Source organism: Manis javanica, chromosome 4 (assembly GCF_040802235.1).
Source record: "Manis javanica isolate MJ-LG chromosome 4, MJ_LKY, whole genome shotgun sequence".
Classification (NCBI taxonomy): domain Eukaryota; kingdom Metazoa; phylum Chordata; class Mammalia; order Pholidota; family Manidae; genus Manis; species Manis javanica.
Window position 1 is genome coordinate 144,851,172 of NC_133159.1, and position 13,194 is coordinate 144,864,365.

Sequence of the window (13,194 nt, forward strand, 5' to 3'; positions counted from 1 at the left end):
CTTCCTAGGAAGGCAACGGCAAAAAGCCTGGGCCCTGGGGTCAAGGCACCTAGATCACCTCCCAGCTCTACCTCTTTCCTGTCTGTGTTAACTTGAGTAGGTCAATGGAAATAAAAATAGAAATAATAATGACCTCTACCTTCCAGCACACAGTAGGGACCCAGCATGTTTGGTCCTATCTAAGGAGAAGCAATACCTTATAATGACAAGCATAGCAGACACAATACACCAAGGATGCCCAAAACACAAAAAAATCTCAAAGCTCCACAGAGCAGCTTTCATTTATTTATTTTAAAAAATTACTCATCCTACCTCTGCCCTCCACTCCTTAGAAAATTGAGACTGGGCTGAGCTGTGATGTAGGGGATAAAGCTGCTTCCGCAGCTCCTGTGTCCCCTCCCAAGGCTAGGAGTGGGTTGTTTAGGAGAAGCAGGTGTGGGCTATAACCTAGCCCAGGGTCTACAGGTTTGCAGATAGCCACCAGCCTGCTCACTTTCCCTTTTGGTCTCTTCACATCTGTGACCTGCGGTAAACTCTCCCTCTCATCCCAACTCTAAGCCCCACTTAAATATTCCTCCTTCCTAACCCTGACTCCACTGTTACCCTGAGAATAACCTCCAGGGTAGCTGAGGACGCATGGGATGGAACATAGGGTATGACTGTAGATTTTTATGAATATTGTTCAAGTTATAATGTTGTTTATATCTAAAAACCAGAAACAATTATTTTCAAGTGTACATTAAATATATAGAATCTTGGTCATGTCCTAAGCCAGGGTATCCCAAATTGTCCACATGTCAGTATCACTTGGAGAGCTTTACAAAATATTAGATTCTGAGCCCAAGCCTAGAGATTCTGAATCAATGTGCGGTGCAAGGGTAGGGGTGGATTTTGGATGTTGTAGGTAGGAAAGTGGATATTTTAAAGATCCCAGGTGATTCTGTTGAGGAGCCTAATTTGGATCTGCTGCCATTAGCTGAAAAGAAATAGTTTTCATTTTATTCATTAATTCAACAAATACTTTCTGAGCACCTGCTATCTTTGTGTGTGTGCTGGGATAGGAAGGAGGATAAAAAGATGAAAAGCCCATAGGGCACAAGAAAACAGTATCTAACCTGCCAGTGTGGACTCCCCACTTCCTAGCCTCAATCCAAAAATCTCACCCAACACTGATTTCTCCCCTTCTGATATCTGTACGGTCCGGCACACCTTGTCTACCTAGGAATAGTGGATAGACATTAAGTAGTAGGTACACATAAAGTAAGGATCAGTGCCAAGCACCACATTAGGGATTTAACTGCACACATGATCACATGTAATCCCAGCAAAACCCCTGTGTGGTCGCCATTATTACTGCATGTTATTAATGAGGAAATAGAGGCACAAAGAGGCTGAGGAACTCTCTTAAGTTCACAAAGCTAGCAAGGGGCAGGGTCATCTCCCTTCCCTTCCCCAAATTGTGTGCTGTTTAAGTGCAGGGTTTTGGAATTCTTTTTCTTAGTTACTAGTCAGCGTCCAGCATTCAATCATTCAGTAATCCATTCAGAAAACCGGTAAACCACCCACTGTGTGCATGGAACTCAACTGTGGGGGGATAAGGCACACAGGAGAGTGCAGAGTTGTGGAGGGACCTTGGGTGACTGCACAAATAATTCAGAGACAAGGTATGGGTGCAGTCAGAGTTCAGTGGAGAGAGATTCCTTCTAGCTTCAGGGACTCAGAATGTCAGAAATCCAAAGGTCTTGGCAAGCACTGAGGTCTTATTTCATCAGAGAGGTGAAGCACCTCACCCAAGTTCACACAGCTGGTTACACCATAAATATGTGATGAATGGAATGAGATTATTCACTAACTCCAATTACATCTTAACCACTAATAACTTGGCTCCAGCTCCCCTAATGGGATTTCCTCCTTGGACATCAGCCTTTTCTCCCAGCTTCCACTGACATCAGCCAATTAGAGAAGGGCAGGTGCTGTGATTGGGGTCATGGTGAGAGGAGATGAAGAGGACCCCAGAGCACCCCCACCCAAGGCTGAGAAGGAGGTGATCAGTTTGGATACTTGCAGCCTCTTGTGATGAGGCTGAGAAGACATGAAGAGTTTGGGAGAAGCTCACCCCCATGGCGAGAGGGGCAGACTTGGACGTCTAGTTCCCCCAACATGAATGCCTGGGAAGACACCTGCTTTGCACACAGCACCCTTTATGCCACACATCAGAAACCAGCAGCTATGGGAGAAATGTGGGCTACACACAGACGTCCAGGCAGACCAGCAAACCGCAGACAGACAAGGACTGGGAAAAAACCCAAGAAATACACACATAACAGAGAACAAACCCGGTATTGCTGTACACAGCCACAGAACTTGCTTCTGAGAGATTGGGAGACCCAGAAAGGCACAGGCAGACACAAAAATATTTTTGAGCAGAGTCCGAGAGCCACTCACTTACTCCACAGAAATGTATTAGGCACTACTGTGTGCAGGCACAGAGAGATGAAAGTGGTCTTTACCCTCATAGAGCTCATGGTCTGGTGGGAGAGAGCAAGCACGGAAATGGCAATTACAATATTGTAAGCAAAAAACACAAAGATTAAAGGAAGAGGCCCAGAGGAGCACAAAAAGAGAATCAGAGAGAAAAAGACAAAGAAAAGCCCATAGGTGATGAGAAAGAAAACAAGAAGCAGAGATACACACAAGTATTTAGAAAGTGCAAGAGAGAGGCATGTACACATGTGTACACTCACACCACACCTCTGCGGGCGTACAGGAGACCCCTTCGCAGGACTCCCTCTCAACAGACGAGAGCTTTCTCCCCAAGGATGTGGGAGTGGGGCTTAGGGACGGCTAAGCTTTCTCCTTGAGGGGCACAAAGGCTCAGGAAGGGGAAGAGCTGGGCCCTGATAAAGGCAAATGAAGTCTGCACATGTGTGGGCAGATGACAGGGAGATGGCAGCTACCAGGGCTGCTTCAAATCCTCCAACTGTCCTGGGAGCCAAGGGCTGTCTGAGATGACCATGCTTGGATCCCTCTTCCCCAAACCTGAGTCCCTTGGCTGGCCCAGTGGAAGTCCTTCAGACCTTAAGAAAGTCCCCCATCACCTACTCTGGAACCATACAGTCCATAGATATTTGTCGGGTCTAACTTAAATCCCTACCGCAGCTTAGGCACAGTATCAGTGGTAGAGTGCAGGAGCTCAAGGCCACAGAACGGGTGTCTCCAAGATGACTGCTTTGTGCTCATCACCTGCTCAGGAGCCTGGCCCACTGGAAGTCGCCTGTTTAAACTAGCAGCCCCTCAGGAGGCTCCAGGCCCACCTCCATCACACAAAGGAAAAGAGTTGGAGTGGCAGAGCTTGCCCAAGATTTTGCACATATGGATTTAGAAAGGGTTCCTGACTCCTCAAAACACATGCCTTTCCCCCACAGCACCTGGCTACTGGTTCCTAGTAGGAGCAGGGTCTGGCCCCTGGTGGACTTGAACCCAAGAGATTTGAACCCAAGAGCACACAGCCCACACACGGGGCCTGGAGAGGGTTTGGGTGTGGTTGTGGAGAACAGGAGGACAGAAGCCTGCCCCAGCCACTCCTGCCCCACGGGAGTCCTGCACCCCCACCTAACAGCATGGGATCAGACACCCAAGTCACCCAGTCCCATCACCTGAGCCCTTGGTCACCTCATTTCCTCAGACTCCTTTCTCACACCATGCTTCCATCCACTCACCAGAAGTCTGTTGAGGGCCTCCTCACAGGGCTAAGCACTGGGATGCCGAGGTGACAAAACGACAAAACTCCCTTAAGGAACTGGAACGGGGCGAGGGAGGCCAACCCAAGGTAAATAACCCCACAAAAGGCTTCATCAGGACAAACAGGGCTTGGAACAAGGAAGAGGGCTCCCCCTCCCGCTGCCCTTGCCCCAGGCCTCTCCACCTGACCTGTCCCTGGACCCCTCTGCTCGGGCCTCTCCTACCTGGTGCCACCTGGCCTGGGCAGACCTCATTCCCCGTGCGCCCCAGCCCTTGAGACGCTCCAATTGCCCGCGCACCGCGGGCCTCTCCCACCCCACCTTGACCCTGATCCCGACCCTGCGCCCTCGCCCACGTGGACGCCGCTGGAACTGCCAGTACTCCCTCCCTCCGCGGGCTGCTCGGCTCAGCGGCCTCGGGCGCTCAGGCCCTGCCGGGAGCGCGCGCGCGCCAGCCAATCCCGGGGGCGCGCGGACGGGGGCGCGCGCCAGGGTTTCCCGAGGCTGTGGACGGCGCGCAGGGCCTCCTTCCCGGATGTTAAGTGCCGGGCCCAGACTTAAGTAGTAATTAAGGTTGAGGGGCGCGAGGAGAAAGAGAAAGCCAACAGCCTGTTTATTTCCCTCTCCCTACTGTCCCCTTCACACACAGCTAGTTGGAAGAAAAGAGGGGGAGAGAAAGGGAAACATCAACAAAAATACTGTACCAAACCTCACTGCAATTAAGAGAGATGGCTGGGGAAAAAAGATGTGTATTAAATGGATGTTTCTGCACAAAAACCCCAGGCTGACAACATCTCTGGCCTTGTAAAGGGGAAATGACCGTGCCTCGGTGTTTACATAGCCGAAATCAGGGGGAATTATGCTGTCATACTGACAACTGTAGGAGGACAATTTTAAAATTACACCGTTCAACACCTTTAATGATTTGTAACAGAAGAGGTGTGGCTACTCCTATTAAATGTGTTGCCAAATCAATAAAAGGGATAATTGGAGTTGTTAGAGCAAATTATAGCAGCGTCTCTTCTGTTGCTGTACAATGTTCCCTTGTAAACTGCTATTACAGGCAGCGCCGTATTTCTCTCTTATTTGGCCGCTTTGTAATGAGTTGGCATTTTGCAGCATAATAGTTCCACTTTCTTTTATGGAGCTCTCACTTTAACTTTTTCTCCTTTGTGCAGCCTATAATTTCCTCTCCTTCCCAGCTTCCCTGCCTGTTGTCAGAGGTGGCCGCGCTGCCTGTCAGCAGCCTCTGGGTGATAAACTATATTATTTCACATTATTTTCAGGCCTTTTCAATTGGCAGTCGGATGGGGTTGAGGGGACTGAGGAAGGGAAGTAGAGAGGCGACAGGGCCAGGAGGAGAACTAAACCTTCACAGAAATCAGAAGGAAAGGGAATGAGGAGTACAAGGCTGACTTCGTTCGCAGGAGGAGTATGGTCCTTTAAAAACAGGACTTGCCAGAGGGGTCTGAGCTGAGAAGAGACTCTGCCTAGTAACTTAGCTATTGGTGTGAAGGGGTGTGCAATTGCCAGAGCCCAAACCTGCTAGACCCAGGCTTCACCCTCAGCACCCCAGAACCTCTGCCTCTCCCTGTCCATAAAAACAAAACTGTTAAAACAGCTCAGAACTAAGAAGCTCTTGGTTCTCCCTACACCTCACCCACCTTCTCTGCCTGGGCAGAGACAAGCACCTGGAGCTTAAGCCAGGCTGTGGGAAGAGTGTAGGAGCTGCACCCCAAGGAGCACCCTGGGACTCCAGATGAATGAGTCTTGGAGGATGGATGAGCCGCTCCCATGGCAGACAAAGCCTGAAGCCACCAGGAAATCTAAGGGGTGGTGATCATGGCAGAGGCAGGGAGATGGAAATTGTCACAGGCCTGTTCCTGGAGATTAATCACGAGACCAGAAGCCTAATTCCAAGTCTGAATGTACCTCCTCATTTCCCCAACATTCTGGCCTTGGCCCCTGGCTGGAAAGGACAGTGTCCATGGGCAGCTAGGGACCGATCTTGTCGTGTGTATCATTCAGTTCCTGACACAGTGATAAAAATCCTGGCCCAGAAAACCTCACTCCATTCCTGCATTGGGCTACAGGACAATCAGTCTGAATTACTGAGAAGTCTCAATGAGAGACAATTGGAAATGAAATGCCACTTTATTACTTTCACAGAGCTGCCATGCCTGGAACCCATCTGCTGCTGAGCAATACGGCAGCAAGACCTGCTCGGATGAGCAGATAAGACTTGATGGTGAGCAAATAAGATCCATTTGCAATGAGCAGCACCAGTTTGCTTGCCAACAATGAGCAAAGTCCTAATTCTCTTTGGTAGATGCCTTGTGGCCTTTGGAGTGCCCTCTTGTTTCAATCCTTCGTGGTTCAAGCTACGTTTTTTCCCAAGAGGGCAAATAAAAGCCAATTGGCGTAGGTGCAACTGGAGAGGAAGCTTTAGATTATTGAGGTTTGAGGAATGTCCTTTCGCCTGTGACAGAGTTCCAGGCATCTGGCACCATGTTTCCTAGTTTGAGCAATAATGAGTCCCATAAAACCCCAGCCAAATGAAAACGTGTAGACAGTCCCATAGCAGCCCCTTTTAGCAAGAGCTGACATTTTTCTTCATACTGGTCTTTACTAACAAGGCTTCAATCCAACCAATGGTAACTGTCTTTGCTATTCCAGGCACTGTAGTGAATGCTGGGGACCCAGCAGTGAATGATTTAGACACCTTCACGGCCCTCTGGGTGCTGATGGTCTAGTGAAGAGTTAGAAACAAAAGCAACAGCAATAGTCTTAACATATAATCCTTATATTAGAATTGTGCAAAAGTGGCAGAAGAAGGCTATGTCTCCTCGGAGGCAGTGGGGTATGGTAGGAGCAGGAGTGCTGAATAGACAGGAAACTGGCTTCCAGCCCCATGTCTGCAACCACAGGCATCTTTCCTCTCAGAGCATCAGTTTCTTCATTTGTAAACTGAGGGCACATTCATTCAGTCAGCAAGTATTTATTGAGGACTTACTATATCTTGGGTACTGCATTAGGTACTGGAGATATAATAATGAGCACATAAGTGTAAGGCTTGTTCCTATGAAGCTCACAGTCTAGTAGCAGAGACAGACATCAATCAAATAGTCACATCAGTATATAATTACAGAATGTGATGAATTCTGGGAAGGAGAAAGACTGAGCTTTGTTAATAGCCCCAAGCGGGATCAACTAGAACGCCCAAAGGAGGCTTAGAGTGACTGGAGTGTAAGGGGGAGGATGGTCCAAATGAAGCTAGAGAGGTGGGCAGGGGCTCTGGGCAGCTGAAGACAGGTCAGTGATTGACCCTAGATCCAAAGGGCAAGAGAAAGCCACAAATGGGTCTTAAGCAGGAGAGTGACATGATCCAATTTATATGTTAGGACCACCACCTGCTGCAGATGTACTGGAAAGATGGGATTGGAGAGACACAAAGCAGAAACAAGAAAGTCGTTAGGAGTCATTCCCAGTAGTTAGTGAGAGCATCAACAGTGGCTTGCAGTTAACAACTAAACGGATGCTTAGCATCATTAATCATCAGAAAAAACACAAAGTACAACCACCCTGAGGGTCTACTGCATGTCTATCAGAACAGCTAAAATTTGAAAGTCTGACAATACCAAGGATTAGTGAGGATATGAAGCAACTGGGACTCTCTTACACTCTTGATAGGAATGTAGATTGTAGTATGACCACTTTGGAAAAAATATTTGGTGATATATATTAAATATAAGTATATCCAGGACCCAGAATAAGGCCCACTAAAAGACACGAGCTTTATTTGTAAAAGAAAAGCTGGAAACAGCCCAAATGTACAACTGCAGAATGTGCAAATGGACTGTGGTGTAGCCACCATGGAACACTGATACAGCAATGAAAAGGAACAATCTATTGGCATCCACCATGTGGATGACTCTCACAACATTAGAGGAGACATATTGTATTTTTCTACTTATATGAAGTTCAAAAACAGGCAAAAGAAATCTATGACTGCAGTGAGAATACTTGTTACCCCTTGGGAGGGATAATGACTGTGAGAAAGCAGAAGGGAACCTGCTATAAACTGGAAATGGTCTGTATCTCCATCTGGATGGTGATTCAACTGGTGTAAAAATTCATTAAACTGTACATTTAGGGTTTGTGCACTTTATTAAATATGTTATACCTCAAAAAAGCTTAATAAAAAGAATCAACAGTGGCTTGGGCTAAGAAGATGGCAGAGGCAATGAAGAGGTGTGGACACGATAGGTATTTAAAAGGTAAAATAATACCTACCTAGCTTGCCTCACCAGAGTGTCCTGAGGACTGAATGAGATAGTGTACAGGAAAGGTCGTCACCCCAGTGGCTTTCTTGCTGTGAAAATGTCAACTAAAAAAAAACAGAACTCCAGGCTCAGAGCTAATTTGTTCTGAGCAGCCCCACAACTAACACCAACCTCTCCACACCCCAGAGGAAGAGTATAATAAAAGTGTTGGCCTGAAATATCTGGCTTTCTAGAAGGTGTAGATTCAACCAGAAGACCCAGCACCATTCAGAGGACTGACTAGGCTGAGAGACAGCCAAGGCTTCCTGGTAGTAAAAAGGCCACTTGGTTTCCAGCTGCAGTATAACCACTAGTGGCTGCCCCCAGGTCCCTCCTTAGCCTGTTTGCACTGAATCACACCATTTTCATGGGATAACGGGATTTTCACAGATGACATGGGTTTGCAGCTGAGACTGGATCATGAGGCTGCTGCTAGTGAAATAGGATGAGCTTCCCAAGTGCCCTCCCCACATCCCGGCGAGCTGGCATTTCTAACGGATGAGGCCACAAAAGCTCGAGAAGGGGAAGTGGGTCGCCCAGCCCAGGCTGGTAAGGGCAGAGCTGAAACTTGGAACTTGAACCAGACCTTTCCAACTCAATGATGTTCTCACCACACAGCAGTCACCCCACTGGTCCATTGGTGCTGTCCCTCCTTCCCCCACAGCCCAAGGTCTGACAGCATCAACTATAGCCAAACCAAGTTCACAGGCCTTAACAGGCATAGGCTCAAATGCAAAGGGTCACTGGGAAGTAACCTCATTCAGCAGATTCCCCTGTTTTTTTATCCCCCAGGGGGCCATTTCATGGCTCACTCCTCTTGAAGGTACCCCAGGGAGCAGTGTGGCCCAAAAGGAGAGAGTCCACTGGGACATTAATGATGCAAATATGGGCAACCAGTCATATCTGCTCTGAAAGTTTTTTAGGCCCAGATCATTCTTATTGTGGTCAATGGTGTGAAATTGTGGATCTAAATCAAGTTCCTGCCTATAAGCATGATGGGTACATCCTGAGGGGAAACCCTGAGTTTGCTTACAAAGGGGCACTCCAGTCTTCCAGTCCACCTGTATTGCAGCTGGGGTGACCGTCTAGGTGGGAAGAATACAAATCCATCTCCTTAACTTCTGTCTAGGATGTTATTCACTCTTCTGGGTTCCAAAGCCTGAGAACTTCCCCACCCTCATTGGGTGGTGTGAAATTTCAGGTTTCCTTCTGCAGGCTCAGAGAATAGCGCAGCCTTGGGACGTACTTCTGCAGCCCAGAGCAAATGCCCAGCTAAGGGCAGTGAGTGCAAGTCTCTGTCCAAAGATTCAAAGTGTAAGACAAAACTTTCTTCATTTTTCTTTAATGCAATTTAATTCCCATGCTGAGTCCTCATGCTCCTGGCAATAGAAAACAATTCAGCCTCAGGCATTTCTGGATTTTCTCCAGCTCGTATCCTTTCACTAGGCTTACTTGTTAGTGATGGGGCCTTATGCAGTGCACACGATCCACCATGTTACCTATTCACACAGGCCCTCTAAGAGAACCCTCTTTCTTGCTCTAGTAGCATCTTCAGTTGTGCCCTCACAGGCTATGGTGAAAGGTGTACTAGTGGTTCTGCATACTAGTTCCCTGGGCCTGGGACTCTCTGTGAAGCCACTTAGCTGCCAGTTGCCTGGACCACCTCTCAGCCATGTTCTCTTGGTGCTCACAGCTCTGCCAGGGCTCAGTCCTTATCTTCTGAGGTCCAGCAAAGCCTATACTCTCAACCTGGAAATACTGCCCATTCCCCTGAGGACCTAAGGCCTCGAGCCCCAAAGCCTCATGATTTCCACTTTCCACCCTGCCCCATCCTCCACTGAGGCAAAGGTACTGAAGTCCAGACGGAGGGAAAGTCATCACAGGGGTGGGGGGACTCAATAAACATTTCAAAAATATCTCACACAGAGTGACCTTCAGGAAGTCTCTTTATTCAACAATAAATATCTATTAATACCTAGAATATGCCAAGTACTAGGTTAGGGTAAAGAACGATCCAGTGTGCTAAGTTAGAGACTGTGATGTAAAGGAGAACTCACACTCTGGCTTCACACTGCCTGGGTTCTAATCACCATTCTGTCACTCCAGCCCCGTGACCCCCATGCAAGTTCCAAAACCTCTCTGACTTTAATTTATCCATAAAATGGATGCAATCCACGGTCTAAATGCAGTAACATTCATATTCTTAAAAAGTGCCTAACACTTTTCTGCCCACTTTCCCTCCACCCCCTCACCTGCAATGCACCACACTTGCTCTGAGTCGAGCCCCGGGCTCCTGCTAAGCTAGCACCGCAGTCCTCTCCCTCCAGCCACCATCGTGATCATCTACAGGGACCTCATCAGCCATGAGGACACGTTCTCTGACATCTGCAAGGTCCGGGAGATCGGGGACCGGCTGCGCCTGAAAGTGGAGGGAAAGGTGGTCAGTAGGACAGAGGGTAACACTGTGACTCGTCATTGGTGGAAATGCCTCCGCTGGAGGTCCCGAGGGCGAAGGTCCTGGAAGCACAGAAATCACCGGTGCTGATACTGTCCTGAACCAGCACTTGCTGGGAAGCAGCTTCACAAGAGGAGCTTACTGAAAGTACATCAAAGATTGTATGAAATCAAAGGCAAACGTGAAGAACAGAGACCAGAAAGAGTAAAACCTTTTATGGCAGGAGCTGCTAAACAAAACAAGGACATCCTTGCTAATTTCAGAAACTCCCCATTCTTGATTGGTGAAAACGTGAGCCCGGATGGCATGGTTGCTCTGCTGGACTGCCGTGAGGATGGTGTGACCCCATATAGGAGTTTCTTTAAGGATGGCTTAGAAATGGGAAAATGTTAGCAAATTTGACAATTTGGATCTATGACTGGTCATCGTTAACTGGCTGGTGCTTTTCATCTACACAAAACCAGGACTTAGACAAATGGGACTGTTGTCATCTCAGCTCTTCATTTATTTTGACCTTGATTTATTTGGAGCAGAGGCATTATTTTAAAGAAAAAAACATGTCATGTAGTTTGTCTGAAAATAAAATGCATTTAAACTCATTTGAGAGACTGCTTCTTAGTTTAATACATATTTAAATCCATCCTGTAAAGTGTTCCTGGAGAAGCTAGAGCCTGGTTGTAGACCACTACTAGAAAGCATAAGACGTTTCAGATAAATTCTGCAGTGAAAACTACTTCTGGGACCGGAATATGAAAACCAAGAATCAAAAGTCTTAATTCTGAGTGAAACAAAGGGCAAGACCATGCTCAAAAAAGTGCCAGCATTTGAAGTGGATTCCCTACGCATGTCATCACCTCCAAATGGAAGTAGTTAACTCTGGAAGAGATTACCAAAAGAATAAAAAGAAACTAATAGAGCTGGGGGGGGAGGTACCTAATACAGTGCTTGGCATACAGTAGGTACCGAATAAATGTAGTCTCTATGCAAAAGAAGCTGTGATAGCTCAGAGAAGTGGGTACATGCCAAGTGACATGAAAGCAATGAGGTGGCATTCAGTATATGTATTTTTTACTGTAAGATATGCTTACATATAAAGAAAAAAAACAGTCAACCATAGTACTACCACCCAGAATTAACCAATATTATAATATTGACACATTTGGGCATCTTGATCCAGATTTTTTTTCTAAAGTAAGATCACTCCATTGTTTTTGCAAGCATTATCCACACTCCTCCTAAAGAATTCAAACAATGACTAAAAATTCCAAGCTAAGAGCAAACAAATTCACACCAAATCCTTCCGCTTGGGTTACTGATGAATTTTAAGGCTGTAGAGTGTGGGGGTAACAACAGGCCTGCGTATTAGAAAGATTCCAGGCTGCTAGGTGGAGGAGAGTCTGGAGGCAGACCAGGCAAGTGACAAGGACCCACCCAGGTGGTGGCAGTGGGAAAGAGGATGAACTGGATTTGACAGACTGCTGGGGCACACGTTCCAGTGGGTCATCTAAACCCTTGCCTTCTTCAAGCTAAATCCCTAGAAAGCCACACACCTGGACCACATAAGGTTAGCCCCCTGCAGGATCGCCTTCACTGAGTCTGAGCTTTCACACTGTGCCCTCAGCTTTTATTGAGGGCAGATACAAGAAACAACCACATGAAGATCAGGGCTGCACTTGCTGTAAATCTGCTACTGAAGGCTTTGTTCATTATGCCGCTCTGAGTCCTGAGCAATGCCTCGGTGATGCCTGCCTGTTTGAATGTAGTACCAGGGAACACTTCGTTTCTCTTGAAGAAAAGGGGCGTATTTTTTTCTCCCAGATAGTGGAAGTGATGTAATCTAATATATTACCCTTTTTGCCCTGGTTGCCAAGAAGCTCAGAGCATAATTTCATGTTACCTGAGTTCTGTGCGTAAACTCCTTTATCTCTTCATTGCCTTTCCATCTTAATTTCAGTAGCTTTGTTGCAAATGTATCTTTTGAAAAAATCCTTATGAAAAAAGAACTCTCACCTCAGAGGCCAGTTGACAGTAGGTATTCAGTAAGTGTTTGATGAATGAAGTGTAAATAAAAAAGCCAAATTTTGATTCTGCTGGGCAGCCAAGCAGGATGATTTAGAGGCAGATACCTCCAATGGCCATGCACGGATCCCACAGGAAATGACGGGGCATTTAAGTAATTAGTAAGGAATTAATGAAACAGTCTCTTCTAGACTGAGTAAGCATAACTTTGGCGCTCTCAGAGCCTAAGTACTATTCAGGAGACACTGAGTCAGTAAAGCAAGAAACAAAACTGTGTGGCATGAGTGTGTGTGTGTGTGTGTGTGTGTGTGCATGCATGTGTGGTGCACGCTTAATCATATGAAATATCCTTGGCAACAACTACCCACTGTCAAATTCTTACCCATCTTTCAGCATGTAAGGCAAGTCAACCCTGGATCCCCGCTTCCATGATTATAATCGTAACTCACTGCATGTACACAGTGCCTTACAAACTGCACGCACATCAACCTCTCATTCAATTCTTGCAACAGCTCTGGGAAATGGGTGGTGGTAGAATTGTCTCTATTTCCCAGATGAAAAAAATTGGAGCTCTTGAGCTGTGCTGGCCCACATGGTAGGCCACTAGCCACATGTAGCTACTAAACACTTGAAATTTGACTAGTCCAAATTGAGATGT

General features: G+C 46.9%; 1 pseudogene; it reads left to right on the forward strand.

Annotated features, from left to right (window-relative positions):
- The first annotated feature begins 8,560 nt into the window (after positions 1 to 8,560).
- Positions 8,561 to 10,910, forward strand: LOC108406737 (translationally-controlled tumor protein-like; annotated as a pseudogene).
- Positions 10,911 to 13,194: the final 2,284 nt, after the last annotated feature.